Raw genomic sequence first — 481 nt, 5'->3', positions numbered from 1 at the left:
CGTTCCAATATGGCACAAGTGTCCACTGCGCATGCTCTGCCGCCTATATGCCTCTGAGCCTGGCTTCATCGTCATTACACCGACTTCCATCTTCGCGCACACAATAAAACATGTGACAGGCAGAGTCACGGCACATGTTTTAAACACAAACACAAAAGAAAAGAACGAATCCGGACATTTCCCGCTGACAAGAACTGATACAAAAAGCCCGACGAGTCGTCAAAGCGGTTTTTATCCGCGCTGGAAGCAGGACTCATTCAATGGTTGAACTGGGTTTTATTGAAAATATAGGAAAATAAACCCACTTTCGATAAGTGGTGGGTTTTTTTCCACATTAAAATCAGATAGACTGTCGAAGATGGAGGAGCTTTTTATATTTTTATTATCATTATTATTTTCAGTGTATATTTTTATAAGTGGAAAAATGAGTGGTGTGCTTTAAAGGGAGGATGGGTTAGTACTTTTTAAATTAAACCCTAAT

This window comes from Nematolebias whitei, chromosome 7 (assembly GCF_014905685.2).
Source record: "Nematolebias whitei isolate Nwh7 chromosome 7, NemWhi1, whole genome shotgun sequence".
In the NCBI taxonomy this organism is placed as follows: Eukaryota; Metazoa; Chordata; class Actinopteri; order Cyprinodontiformes; family Rivulidae; genus Nematolebias; species Nematolebias whitei.
This window is presented reverse-complemented; position numbering follows the sequence as displayed.